Raw genomic sequence first — 15,319 nt, forward strand, 5'->3', positions numbered from 1 at the left:
GCACATGTTAGAACATGGCCCTCAGCTATAAACCCAACCTGATATATGTTTGAAATTGTCAAGTGCAGCAGTTTCTTGCAGTAATAATATTGTGTTTGCCTTATTAAACTTTATACAATTGTTACAGTACCAACAGAAGTTGTCTGTTTAAATAAATACTTTAAAAATACAGAATAGGTGACTAACCCTATACATGGATTTCACCACCTTCTCATATACATTGCTGTATAAACACTGGTTTTTCTGCAATCATATAAAAAAATATATTTTAATAATATTAGATAATGCTATCTGACTGGTTAAAATTTCAAGTTAATTAACAAGTTAGCTTAACATATGGCCAGTAAATGTCATAATTGCTCTAGCTTAACATTTTTTATTTTTTATCTGACTTAAACTAGAACGTGCAGGACAGTATGAAAAATTTATACAGCAGCCCTTTGAACCAGTAAACCATTCAGTGCAAGTGGAGTCAGCAGGATGGGGGAGACTCAAGTCTGTTCTTACTTTGTGTGTTGTTTACCAGGTTGCCTGTAATGACCGAAAAATTCATTGTACATTAACTTTAGATTCTGCTTTTCCTCCTGAAGGGTGAGTGTGGGTTGTATGACAGAGGGAGATGTTACTTTTTATATTCTCTGTCCTATATATATTAAATACAATGACTGTTTCCAATGATGGTGTTTCTGATGGGGTTTTCCTTACTGTTTATGGTGGGGGGGGCTGTTTTGTTTTGTTAACATTGTGCTGTTGGAGCAGAAGCAGATAAAACAAGTTGCAGCAATAAGCACTCTTCAGAAAATCACTTTATCTTTGAAATTGTTTTTCTATGGTTACTTTGTAGTTTTAGTGTCTTCCCTCATTTACTACTTTATCATTATAGTTTGTGTGCTAGGAGCTATATAACACTCAGCTCTGCATCTGTGAATAGAAATTACATAATTAAAAGCAGGCAGCAGCAAATCCCATCTACACATTCACGACTGCTTTAGCTCCCTGATTTCTCAGCTGAAGTCTGTGTGCATTTGCTGTGCAGAAACTCAGCATGTCCAAATGTGGCAGGTTTGCTGTGACACAGCTTGTCTGTGTGGCACTTTGGGCAGTGTCCATTCAGTACAAGTACAGTACTTTCTGATGTGCTGTTTTGATCTGCTTGTGCATGCAAGCTATTTGCCCAGGTTTTCTGGGTATCTGCAGCTTGTGCTTCAACCAGACAGTCTGATCTCCCCCATCCAGAAGACAAAAATCCACTATTGCTCCTAGACATAGCTTCCAAGCAAGAAAAATCATACATGCAAAGGTACTGAAAATGTGGTAGACCTAGATGCACTTTTCTGTTTGCTAGTTACTTAGGTGAGTAGCAAAGCTTCAAGTAGCAGCATTACTTTTCTCCCTTTTAAAATATTTTCCCTTTGACCGAAAGTGTGTTTACAGGTAAAGTTATCTCAAGCAACTTTTTTCATAGATAGGACCTTTTCCTTGCAAACACAGAACAGCTGTACTACTTGACTTTCTGCAAGTGAACAGTCTGCAGTGGAACTGGTTATTTCAAATGGAGGATGTGAGAAAGTGCTTTGCTGGACTGTGGCCAGGACACTTGGAGCATTTCAGAACTCAGCCTTTGTTCTCTTTCCTTTGATATTTTTGTCAAATTCAAAATGTGCCAGTTGTGCATCAAGTTTGTAGTACAATTGAATTGTTCCAGAAGAAGCAACCAATAATTGTCTGATATATTCAAGTGAGTCTTTCAAGGGCTGAATAAGAACTTTTTGTGGAAACATGCCTAATTTTAAAATGAGCATTTTAAACAAATAAGTTTCATTTGCTTGAGACCACTTGTAGTCATCTTAAACATATTGTGATTAGTTTGTTTTTAGAGAAAAAAAAAATCTTTCTTCCTGATAGCAAAACTTGCTCTCCTATTTTTAGATGAAGTATATATGATTACATAACCATCTGTGGTATTCTGGCATTGGAAAAATATTATCAACCAGAATACCCTGAAGCACTGGGGTCCTCTCCTTGCAAAGTGCTTGGAATGCAACCGCCTCTAAATCAGATTGCATGACTCTGTAGGTAGGAAGGCCTGAAAACAAATAAAACTTGAAATTAGTCATACATACTTTCTTCAGAAGATCGAGAGAGCAACTGGGGTTGATAGCCCCCAAAATAAATATTTTTGCAGTCATCTACTTTTCTTTTCACAGCATAACTCAGGAAGATTTGAAAAAGAAATGTAGGGGGGAAAAAAACCCTCTCTTCCTCACTGTGGCTAGGCAAAGTTGTTAGAAGTCTGGCAAAAGCTGGAGCAATTCTCCCAGCACCATTATTCAAAACCTCTAACTTTTGTTTACCTTTCATTTCAGGTTATGTTAATGGGTGCTGGTAGAGGAATTTTCACCATTTGAAATAGAATTGCAAGCCAGACCAAAATGTCTGTGCTTAAGTAAGATGTTCGTATGGCTAACCTAGTAACCAAAATAAGTATGGTGAACTAAAGAGGTTGGTGTATATTTATGTAGATGCATTGTTATCATGATGTGAAAAGTGGCTAATGCTTATCTCTGATTTACCAAATGGAAACTTGCAGGTAGATACTATGCTCTTGAGGCTGGCAAATGAGATTGGACTTTTGGCATGTCTTTCTCACATACTTGCCAAGCTGGACAACTTCCTACATAGCTGTTGCCTTTTTGGAAAATACTTAAACTATTTCTTGGAAAGTGGTTGAAGGTCAGGCAGAGTTTGTTCTGGGTTTTACAGTATTTATTATTGCATAAGAAGGTTGTGTCCTACTTCTCATGGAGGTTTGGCTAAAGACTACCGATCTGATGGAGGCACACTTCCTGACACAAAAGAAACCTGACTGGAGACAGTGAAAGGCAACACCACATACAGGTCCCTGTACCTGCTACGCATTTGTATTTACACTTGGGAAATATATACTCTAGAATGGTCTTTAAAATCCCTCAAATATATCCACACAGCAGGAATTTTGCAGCTCGAGATGGGGTCTCTGATGACATAGTTTTGAGGTCATCCTGCTCTGTAGCAGGGGTCCTCAAGAGTATAGCCAAAAGGTGACAGAAGATGATGGCAGAGGCCCTGAGCATACAGCCACAGTGGGATAACAGGGGGCCAAGGGTGGAAGCACAGATAACAAATGGTCCATTACTAGTCACTAAAGGAGTACAGCCTGGGGAGCTGGGGAATCTGGTTGTAGGGAATGACAAAGAACAAGGAATACATATACCATGTGTAAAAATCCCATATATGGTAAAACCACAGGAGAAAACAGGGAGGTGTCAAAGTTGGCCACAGCCCCTAGAAGAATGGGAACAAAGGAAGAAAAGAAAGAGGAGAATTGCTCCATTCCTGTCTTCCTCCGCTAGGACACCATGGCTACTTAGTCACAGCAGGTTCCCCTCAACTTGGATAGATAAGGAGGGCTGCTTTTTGGCTTACTATTCAGCACATTTTGCCTGTGAAAATTGTCTTTACTATGTCACTGGATAAAGTAAATTTGGGCTCCACAGAGCACTGTGTGTGCATGTGTGTGTACACATGTGTACATGTGTGTCTGTTTTCTGCTCCAACCTGCCTACAGAATGAAGTGATTGATACTGCAGCACTGAGTCAGAATAAACTCAGATGCAACAACTCACTTGAATGAATATGAGAATTTCAAACCTCCTCTCCACTCCCACCCCCAGTTTCTTCCATCTACTCTTAAAAATCTCAGGCCGTCAAAACATGAATACATGTATGCATTTATGTACATGAATAGTCCCAGCAAAGTTAAGGGAACAGAGTGCTGCTTACTCTCCCACTACCACATTTGATGGAAGACATATCTCCCTTTCTCTGCAAGTTTATTCTTCCCTTATTTGGCCTTTAGATTTGTTCCTTTCTTGCTGCTTCCTGCCCCACTTATTTGCACATTGCACAGAACAGTGCAGTGCCAGCCCAGTAAATTATAATTAGTTGAATTGCTAGAGATGTACTTGGTTCAGAGAGTAATGGTCCTGCTGTAGAGAAAAATAACCAATTAAAATAAGGAAGAAAAGTACTAAGGTATGTATTAGTATTTCTGGTTTATTTTCTCTTTTAGGGTTAGGGTTGTCTAATGGCCTATTTTTGTTCAGCATAGAATTAGAAGAGCTGTGGGTGGAGGAGAAGCAGTCCATACAATGATGTGTGGATACGGTGGTGTTCTTGGGTTTTGGCAAAATATCTCATAATTAATCAAAATTTAACTTAAGAAATGCTGTGATTTGGGTTGAAGACTGAGAGCTAATAATTAGAAAAGTACTGACTTGTACTTTTGAGCATTCTGGCAAAAATTAACTTTTTGATATGGTTCATTTTATGGGTCTTAAAAGGTACTGTGTGCTTGCACACTAGCTGCTGTCCTACATCATCATGATGCAACAGAATTACAGTGCGGCAGTTCTGACATCGTCCCAATAATCTCACATTACATTTACCCACAATAGAAGTCCAAAGTAGCCTTCACCTTTCTCTGAACTCAATCTGGAAAAGCAGTCAATAAACTGCCTAAAGTTCGTGGACAAAAGCCCAGGCTGCTACATTAACTCCAAATTATATCATTAGCAGACTATAAACCTATATCTCCAGTCTATTAGAAAAGTACATGTATGGTACTCAGCTGGAGGTTGTTTCCCCTGTCCTCTTAAAATTGTCATTGCTAACAGTAATGCAGAGAAGATATGAATGAGCACGAATATGAAGGCAAAGTGTAGCACAGGCACTCAGTGGAAAAAAAAAAAATTACTTTGGTGCAGACCAAATTCTGGGAAAATAATTGTTTTGTGAAGTATGCAGTCCAGGCCCTGTGAATGACAAAATCTGATAAATTGTCACACATGCCATATGTTACGGCCTTGGTTCAGAAGATCCCCAGAGGCAAGTTTTGAGAAACATATCATTGCAGGACTGGACGAATTTCACTTTTTCCTATCCCTACTGAGTTCTCAACAGACACAAAGTGACCTGCAGAAGAGGGTAAAATTTCACAGTGGCTTTAGACTAAAAGCCACCCCCTCCCCCCCCCCCCCCCCAAAAAAAAAACCTAAACGAACAAAAGACTTTGCTGGTAAACATAAATGTTGGGGCTTTTCATTTACATACATCTCAGAATTAATGGCTTCTTTAACCAGAATTTTCATTTTGTGTTTTTAAACAGCATTGACATTTTCATTAGAAATTATGCATTTGCTTGTAAATTCACAAATGTTAACTGAAAATGTTCTGCAAAGGGTCAACTGGCTGAAAATAGAGAGAGAAGACCCTTCAAGTGAAACACAGATAAGTTCCTGGCTGAACACTAAAGAGAAAAGGCCCTCTGAGGTGAGCTGAAGTCACCAGTTTTAAGATTTTTATTTCATTCAGAATGTCCCAGTTTTGCTCTCAGTATCTTTATGCCAGACCAATATTGAAAATATGCTCTGTCAAAACCTGAGGGGCTGCTGATGGTCTCTGTGTAATGTTGACCTTCAGGATCCAGGATTTTCTTTGCGTGAGATAAACATAAAACACAGCAAAGCTAGATCAGTGGTATTATCCCTTTCAGAAATTATGCTTAGTCCCCACTTTCACAGTGCTGACTCAGTGATGCTCATATTTATTAGATGCTTTTAGCAGTGTAAGTATTCCATATGAACAATATCTTTAAGGAATAATTTCATGTAATAACCCAGAGTAGAAGTTACTTCTCTTTCATCTCCTGTTTTTGCTTACCAGCTGCCACAGATGTAGCCCTGAAACCAGTATGATTTCATAAAGGATTTGCAGAAAAACAATGACTTCTTCTACTCCCACAAATGTTACTAGGAAGCAAGAACCAATCTGCAGCAAATAACATTCATTATAATTGAACTTTGCCTTTGACATCTAGCTGCACAATTGCGTATTTAATCTGAAATACCTAGAAACACCAGGCTAATTATATTCCTATGAAGAGCAGCATGCCAAAGTTAAAGAAAAGCCTGTTAGAAATTCAAGACAGTTCTGCTTCGTCCATACCTTGCTCATTTCCTGCCTCAAATTTCTCTATTGCAGACTCTTTTATTCTTTACACTATCCTCTGTAACCACAACAGCATTAAACAAAGCAGGAGTCACATAATCTCTTGACTGTAGAAATGTTTTGTCCTTTGCTGCAATTTGGGTACAATTGCTGGGAAAACGTGGAGTTCAGGGATTCTAAACAGCTGTTGGCTACTTCATGGTATGAAGTGATCAAAACTGCAGGTGAACGAAACCAGTCAGACATTCATTCAGGTCTTGTCAGTTCAGATTTAACTCAAAGAACTGTACTAAAAAACAATATAGTAATTACTATATATTGTAAAGGAAATACTGGATGGAAAGTTTCTGCTATAACCTTATTTTGTATTCCAGACTGTTGGGATAAAATACCTTAAAGCTATTGGAGCATTCATAAAGTTGAACCATATAAGAATTCGGAGAACTCCCTTCATAGTTGTAAATTGCTTTTTAGCAATTCATTCACATTGTAGTAGAAGCCAGTAAGTTTAGTTTGATGTTAATACATAGGTACTAAATCAGATCTCAGGCCTAATTAGTTGAGCACAGCGTCCCTTACAGTGACTAGATGCAGATGTGTTTGATAGTTGTGCAAAGAGCAGGCTGGTAGGAAGAAAATTTTTATGCCGCATTAGGTCTTCCCTTTTATCTCAAATAGCAAAAGTAACTGAACTTCATAAAGTGAAGTTAAAATTTAAAGAGACACTGTTTCATGGTGGTCCTCTTATCTGCATGAAAGTCAGCTCTGTAAACCTTCCTAAATTCTTGGCTTCACCTTTGAAGAAGAATGCTTACAAAGCTGTCTTTGATGAAGTTTAGTAATAGCTGGGTTGGCTCTAAAATGAGGAAAACCACACAAAGTGCTCTAAGCACTTTAAAATTTACAAAATGAGGAAAAGCTAAGTAATTGACATAAACTGCTTTCATGTAATACAGAAAACACAAATAATTCTTCATGTCAAATTTTCCTTGGGGAAAGCCTGCAAAAAAAGGACTTTTTTTCTTTTTTAGCTTTACTAGATGAAAGAACATTTTTTATTTTATTTCAGGACTGAATGTACAATTTCACATCTATCCATTGTTTGGTACTGACTGATCCCTTAAGCATACTAGAGGACCAGTCTTCAGGATTAAGCAAGAATGATTCCCAGAAACAGATTTACACTTCTATATTCAGTGAAATGCATAATGAATTATTGTCTTTTAATTGTATATTAATTACTATAATTGTCCTGATGATATGATGTTAAGTAGCTGATGTGCCAGAGTTAATGGGTAGAATGCAAATGTTACAAACATACTTCTGAAGGGTGATCCCAATGCTAATATGACAGACAATTATCCTGGTGGTTACATGTGCCTTGACAAAGCATGAGGCAGCTTGAATGCTACCAGCTGAGCCCAGAGAAACTGTCCTTAACCTGTTAAGTGTCATGTTGTATGAGTTAGGAGCAGACATGCAGATACAGATCTGCTCCTATGTCTCTTCTTTGAATGGGACGCAGCTATAGCCAGCATGTCAAGTGGTTTAGGTCCATATAGTAGCCTGTACTACCTGGTAGAATTTGGACAGGTGAGGGTTATTTGTAACAGTCAAGTAGATAAGAGCTCCAGCTCCAACCAAAGCAATAGTTTTTATACATAAACTGCATGTGTCTTGCTTTTCAATGTTTGTAACTTGGGCTCGTACAGGATTTTGGCAGCTGGTAAGGCCACCTAAGTTGTCTTTGGGACCTGTGTTTGGGGCTCCTCAGCAGCCTCACAGTAGAGAGTTCTACCCAGTGACTTGTCCGCTGCAGTCATAAGCACCTAACCCATACGTGTGTCCCTGTTGTGAGTTCTTGCATGGTCTCATGCTGTAGAAGTAATTGGAAAAAAAACGAAAATGTGGCTTTCACTAGGTACCTCAGTAAGCCCCTGGGAGTAGGGGTGGCTGGCAGGGTCAAGCAGAAGGGACCTGGAGCAGGTAAACCTTGGGGGCATCTGGGGCCATGCTCAGCCCAGCACTATGAGCTGCAGTTTGGTCCGTGCTCATCTTTCTTGCACGTGCAGGAAACCACAGGTGGTCCAGGCTGAAGGGTGAAGGCGGGGAACTGCCTGTGCTTCTTGGCAGGGCATCCATCAGATGATTTGAGAGGGGGAAACTGGCTTATTATCTGAGTAGGTGTCTTAAAAGAAACTAAATTCCATATTTTTAATTAATCATTTTCTTAAGGCAGTGAGCTAAAGTGAAAAATTAAAATCGTCATTGAAACAACATAAAAACTGTAGGTTGTGGAAATAATAGAATCTGGATGTAGCAAGTCTGATCGCGTCAGTTGTGTTTCGCTCTCTGCCTTCCTCCTCACATTTGCTACAGTAGTGCATCTTACCATCAATTAAATTGTAGGGTCAGCAGGCCAGAAGCTAGAGGCTGCAACTGCTTCTTCTGATGCTGTTATTAGGTTACATGCAGCCATGAAACTAGTAGTTTTAGCACAGCCCCATCAGAGTGCGACAAGCAAACAGTCATGGTTCAGAGTTTTACATACTAGCCTGCTTATACCCATAGAAACCAGTGCACTTAAAAATACATTAAATGTTTTAAATAGGGTACAGAAAGAGAAAGAAAAGGATAAAAATATTTGAAGTATAAAGCATTGAAGCCTTTGGTTTATTAATATGGTATTGCATTCCTGTTACTGTTTTTCCATTTAGGTAGAGAGAGATTGCTATAAGGAAAAAAACCACCTATCAAATCTTGTTCTTTCAGATGTTATTAGAAACAACTCAGATTTCCCATTTGAAGTGAAAACTCAGTTAAGACGTGTTAGGCGGCTGTTCTTAGAGATCTTGCGTTTATGCCTGGGCAGCGACAGTAAAGTACACATACCTAAGAGGGGACGAGAGGAGCAGCTTCTCTACCCATTGCCAACACACTAGTGAGAGAAACCCGGCTCAGCCCATGAGCTCACTAGTCCCGCTCAGCCCAGCTGGGCTCTGTGCAGCAGCCCACGGCACCACGTGTAGCTGTGGCTGTGCTGACAAAGAGCGAGAGGCAAGGGGGAGCGGGGCTCGGAGGGGGCACTTTTGTGGGGGCAGGGTGCTGCTGCCAGGGTCCAGGCAAGCATCGCCAGCCACCATCTCCGAAGAAGCCTTGCAGATCTCCCCCTTGGCCTTACTCGTGTTGCGGCCAGCCTGTGCCTGCCCTGCCAAGCATCCTGGGCAGGCATTTGCCAGCTTGCATCAGGCATGGAGCCGCTGCACCAGGGCAGGCATCTGCTGCTGTCCTTCTGAGCCCAAGCTGTGGTGTTTCTTCTGCCCGGAGTGAGCATGGAGGATGTAGCTTGCTGACTGGGGCTACCTGGTTCCTAATAGCCTGAGCCCATCAGGGCTGGGCTGCACAATCAAAGTGTGCAAAAGTGCATGTGGAAGAAACGTATGCAGACCATGCTCCCCTTTCTTAGCCCAGGTGACCAACGTCCTTCTCTTCTGGACGCTGAGACCAGGAAGGTGCAGGGGTGTTGGGGTAAACATGAAGATCCCAGGAGACAGAGCAGCTGGAACCAGGATATATTAAAATCAAGAGTTTTAGATCATTAATTCTTCAGCCATTCTATGTTTGTCACTAAGTATTGTTTAAATTACTGCAAAGTGGAATGGAGGACTGCGCAATCTCATCCCTCCCTTTATTTACCAGTAGGGTCTAAAATTTTGCACCTATTTTTCACCTATGGTTCCTTTTTTTTTGTCTCCTATATATGAAATGAAAATGTTTGTTGGTGATTATTAGACTGGAAAGGTCTCCCAAGAGGTTCAGCCTTCTGCAGCAGTAGGAACTGTCTGCACGGCTGTGATACTACTGGGAGGAATTTGTGCAATTTTTTTGAGTGTATCTGAGATTTTCCAAGATGTCCTGCAGCAGTGGCCAAGCTGTTAGAAAACACTTCCTAATATTAAACGAAAAGCCCCCACCAGGATTTAGGCTCTTTGTTTCCTGCCCTGACTCTCATGGACCAGGAAACAAGATTTTTCCCCTGCCCCTTTGCAGCTGCCTTTTGAATACTTCGGGAGTATTGTCATGTTCTGCTCACATTAAATTAAACAGTCCTATTTCTTTCATTCTTTCCTCACTGAGCACATTTTCTATACCTCTGGTTATCCTCACTGCTCTCTTGCGGACTCCCTCCAGCTGCTCCCCATCTTGCAGGAAGTGACTTGCCCAAAACTGGATACAGTGGTTCATCTGAGGTTTTGCAAATGCTGACTGGAGTAGAACAAGTACTGTATGAGCCCTGTAGGTTATGCCTCTATTTATATATTCTAGTACTGCGTTTGCTTTTCTAGCAACAGCAGCAGATTAACTCCTGCTATCTTCAGATCCACTATGACCCCCAGATCCTCATCTAAAGAAGTACTACCCCAAAATTTGGCTATCTGCCTAAGCACTGGGTGACATTGTCTTCATGTAGGACCTTCTTCTTATTGACCACCACCTGTTTAAAAAGAAAAGAGATCAATTTTTTAAGATAATTTTAAGTGTTCATGATGTTCACCAGTGCCACTGCCTGTACCTTTAGCTCAGTGCCTAAAATTGTTTCCTACTTCAATATCCTAGTTGCTGAAAATGTTTTGCACAAAGACAAGGACTTAATCTATGCCTGTGTTTTTGTAGTAAACGGCTGAGCACTTTTCTGGTATGGTTCTCCAATTTTGCTCCCACCCAACAGTATTTCATTCTGACCTAGTTTGCCTAGATTACTTAGAAAAAGATCGTACATCAGCCAATGTAAAAAAACATAATGAAAGGCAAGATTTATGGCTTCTATTGTTTATTCGCGAGCTTTTTACCTTATTGTGGAGGAAATGAGATTGGTTGGACGTGATTTTGTTCTCAATGAATCCTTGCTGACTGTTAAAAAATGGTTTGTATAGTATCAGTAGATCCTTTTGGTTTAAATTTTCAAACTTTCAGTATTTTCTCTTAAAACTTTTGCTGGTCAGTTAATCTAATTGGCTAAGGTAAACTTCTCTTAGCTTGTACAGCTTAAAGTACAGGCCTCTGTACAATACCCTGCAGTGTAGAGCAGGATTTGGAAACTTCTGTTGCAAGGCATTGCTGACTCTAGACAAAGATCAGCCTATCCAAATGATTTTAAGGAATAGACTACCAGACGTGGGATAAAACAACAGCCAAATCCTATACCTCAGGACCAGCAATAAGAACAGGCTCTTAGGCTGTTAGCAAGCAACTCACCCAGGGAGAATAACAAAGGCATAGAAAGACTTGGTTACATTAGTCAGTGTAATTACTCTGAGTTTTGACTAGCAGTAGTGACTATAGTTATTAAAGGCTATGATAGGATTTTTACAATGACATCTTGGAAAGCTGTGAGTAACTTAAACTCTTTAGGTGGTGAGGGAATATGTTACATTAAGAGTAGACTCAAAAAGCAAGAAAAACCAAAATGTATACAACAAATGTGTAGATGTTCCTGATAAATAAATCAGGGCTGAACATACAGGGAGGAGGAAGAACTCTTGATGAACCTAGAAAATGTTACCACTAGAATAAAGGAATATAATTCAGGGAAGGCTTGTGCGCTGAGGCAAGTACCGTTAGCTATAGCAGATATTTCATAATTGTAGAGATTGGAAGCATCCGTAATCAGTCTTTTGAATCATTGCAGTAAGAGTGTGTAGAAAAGAATATCGGCAACCGTTGCGTGCATCTTTCACACTTCCGTGAATTAGATCACCATGCCTTCAGTGTTTCACAGTCACTAACGTGTCCCTGCAGCACTGCTGTGAAGGATGAAGGTGGCATTTTATAGAGGAGTTGTAACAAAAATGGGCCGTGAAGCAGCAGGAGGCAGGGTGAGGTGGGGGGTTACACGTTTGGAGTGCCAAAAAGTATGCTCCAATATGGAGCTCCAACATTTGCATAAGAAATCAGTGAACTTGACCAGTTCCCCATATTTTTTTAGTGTCATGCTCTGGCTTTTGGGCTATTTTTAGCACACACTTTTAACTTGCTCTCAGAGAACTCTGCAGCTTCTCACATTACACAACCTTATAATCAGTATTGTCTCTGCTTCCATCTGTAAAAAGGAGGCACAGAAAAGCTAAAGCTACATTTTCAAAAGCAGCTTTTTCCACTGGTGTATCCGGAACTATGGCTGCGAAGGACTTAAGCAGACCCACCTCTCACAACGTCTGTACCTGCCAGCGGACAGGCCTCTGGCTGTCCCGGGGCTCGGTGTGGCAGCAGCAGCAGCCACCGCCGCTGCCACCGCCGCGCGTCCTCCTGGCTCTTCTGCAGCAAGCGGCACGGGCGTGCTGGTGCTGGGGAATAGGCTCTTCTGGTGGAGCCATTAACTTTCTCCCTCGGGGATTTTAACTCTGGTTTTACAACTGCTTGCTTTTACTAGAGTCAATAATTTTCATGAATGGTCAGAGAGTGCTGTGTGTGTCGGATATCAAGCTGGGACGCGTAGCTCATTCACAATTAGGTTTTCTCTTTACTTTTTCCTATGAGTGCTGGAGAATACAGCAATAAATCAAGAAAATAGCACCGTAGTGGACATACATGACTGTTCAGATTGGCACATGAGGCTCATACTCCCACAAATGCTATGGTCCAAGACAGTGACATATGTTGTTTTGTTTCATAGGAAAAAAGAAAAGAAAGATATTTTTAGCAACTAGTAGAAGATAAGGGAGTTCTGAGTGCACTGGATAATGTAATTTCTCTGACGTACTACTTCCTTTTTGTTTGCTTTATTTCCAGTAGCATCCACATATCATTCTGGAAATAGGAATGAAATCAGAAAATCAGTTTATAGCACAGGCTTGGCATGCAAATAGTGTACTTTGGGGTAGTACAAGTTGAGGCCCGCCAGATCGAAGGTGAATAGCACAGCCCCCATTAGCGACAAACACACACCTCCAAAATACTGCAAGAAGCCGATTGCTACCCAGAGCCATTTCAGAAGTCACTCCTCTCTCAGGTGCAAATAAAAGGCACCTGTTGTGGCCATGAGTTACTTTGACACACTAGCATACTGAGGGTACAGCATGCTAGCTTGTGCCCTCTAAGATCCCAAATTATCAAGAAGGATCTGTTCTGTAGCACAGGAATTGGTTGTGGTGCATAGGAAATTGGGAGGTGTCTACTGCTGTTCACCTTTCTGCCCACTCCCAGGGGGACAGCAGTCATTCCTGTCCTGCTCCTTTGCCTCCTGCCTGCATTGTAAAAGCAAACTCCTGGCTCAGAAATAGGCAACATGAGGCCCTTAATCCGCTTTCCTCTTCCACACTGAACTTGCATAATCCACAAGAGAGCCAGGCCAAATCTGGTTATTTATAATCCAGCAAAACTCTGGCCCGCTGTCTGCATTGCCTCAGAGGGGGTTTCCTGAACTGCAGGAGCATGATGTTCACCATCCTGCTTCTGGTAGTTCGCTTTAAGAATAATAGTGCTAAAAATCACCTACATAAAATGTAGCAACATGGTCTATTTTAAATACATATTTTGCCTCAGATATACCTAGCACACTGTGTATAGATAGTTTTGTTCATTATAGTGTCAAAAGTGATTGAATGCTTTCATTATATGAGTTAGAATATTGAAATTACGTGTTGTGAAATGAACATCTCTGCCTATCCCCAACAGTTTGTTACTGTTGTGAGGCCTCTGGGGAAATGTTTTTCTTCGTTTTGCATGGTATTTCTAATCTAAAGCATTTCTTAGTGTTTTCTGGGGTTTAAGGCTTTAAGGTCAACCAGAAAACAGTATATTACTCTCCAAAGGGGGGGGGGGGAGACATAGGTAAATATTCTACCAGTCAAATCCAGTTACTTAAAGGCACTATATGATCTCAAGAGAGAATTTATGCCTATGGGGATGGTGTGATCATGGGGTTTGTGGGAAGAGGTTTGATGCTTCATGTGTAATTCCAAGAGATACAAGAAAGCTCAGCTTTCTAAATTGAGTTCACATGTACCAGTCTGAAATTAAAAAGAAGGTTGCATGATTCTCAGATGTAGGAACAAACCTTACCTGCTATTGGACAAGATGTTACTGCACCATCTGCAAACAAGGTGTTGTCTGTTTTCATCAGGATACATAACTTCATTTGCTGTTTGCATTTCTGAGATTAGTGTTTACAAATACAATAGGCAGGAGCGTAAAATAAAAGGGTATTGACTTTGCAGTAGGGCCCAGGCAGGAATTACTACAGGAGAAGAGAATTGTGTCCCCCTTGTGCCTTCCTCGTGGCCCAGCAGAACAAAGAACCCTTTCTGATGCCAGTCTCAGGTTGTCTTCACCTCTCAAGCACATTAGAGCAGTGCAAAGGCCATTAAAGCAGTTGGGGAAAAAAAGAGTTTTCAGGAAACCTGCTATGACTCCTTTCCCTGGGCCGTAATCCCTAAGACAGATCGAAATTATTCCCTGTCCAAAAATTGCCCAATAGCTGATTAAGGTTGGTTTAGACTTACAGGTCCCAGAGTGCCCCAGCAGAAGATGAGCTATGCTTCATGTGTTCCTCCACACCAGAGCAGTACAGTCTCTGATGAGGGAACTTCACAGCACAATCACCTTGATAATAAAGGAAACCTGTTAACGATTAGAGTGGTGGCATCACTTAAAATGCATTAAGAGATTTAATGTCTGGTCAGTAGCAGCCAAGCACCCCAGAAAGGAGAGAAAACTTGAGGGTCACCTTTCAGCAGCCCAAGGGGTGTAGAAGAGCAGAGGTGGTGTGCATGGCCAGAGCCCAGCTGAGGGAAACTCGCCTGCACTGAGCACAGTTGCACCCTTCTGCTCAAAGCCTGTGTGTCTGTAAAACATGGTCAGTGACACTTCCCAGACTGTGAGAGCTGAACTACGCTGTTTCAATCACTCAGCTGAAATGTCTGCTTCACATGTGCATCAAAAAGATTTGGGTTAACCCTGTGAACCTGGTTTTGATCTTGTTTATCCAGCCTAGGAACACCAGTGGAACAGCTCAGGATTTACAGTTGTGTGAGATCAGACGGATGGCTTACCGTTTCAACATCCCCGGTGTTTTGGCATGTAATTTAGGTACGCAGTGTTCTTGGATTCTACTTCTACCTAATTTCTTGGAAATTAGGATAGATACCATTAATTGTAGAAAAGGATTTGATTAAGGTCCCTCTTTTGTATCACAGAGAGTCATTCCCTACCTTCCAGATCTTTGCCGATCTTGTTTTCAGGGACTGGGGTAACCCCACTCCTCTCATTTTCC

Source organism: Haliaeetus leucocephalus, unplaced genomic scaffold (genome assembly GCF_000737465.1).
Source record: "Haliaeetus leucocephalus isolate CR32 unplaced genomic scaffold, Haliaeetus_leucocephalus-4.0 Scaffold167, whole genome shotgun sequence".
NCBI lineage: Eukaryota > Metazoa > Chordata > Aves > Accipitriformes > Accipitridae > Haliaeetus > Haliaeetus leucocephalus.